Genomic DNA, 235 nt, shown 5'->3' on the forward strand with positions numbered 1-235 from the left:
GCAAGGTTTAGCAAAAAATAAATTTCTGAGTCATGGACCCACCCGGAACTCAGACAACACTGCCACTGCAGCTTTTGCACCTGGCAATTTTTGTCTGAATTTTTTCCCAAGTATTGATCCTTAACCTGATTTTCAACCACATCGAGCATCAGGAACACCTTTATTTTGGCTTCAACCTTGATGCCATCGTTCAAATTCTCAGATGCCTACACTCATCTCCGCTGAATACTACACG

Source organism: Lytechinus pictus, chromosome 5 (assembly GCF_037042905.1).
Source record: "Lytechinus pictus isolate F3 Inbred chromosome 5, Lp3.0, whole genome shotgun sequence".
Classification (NCBI taxonomy): Eukaryota; Metazoa; Echinodermata; class Echinoidea; order Temnopleuroida; family Toxopneustidae; genus Lytechinus; species Lytechinus pictus.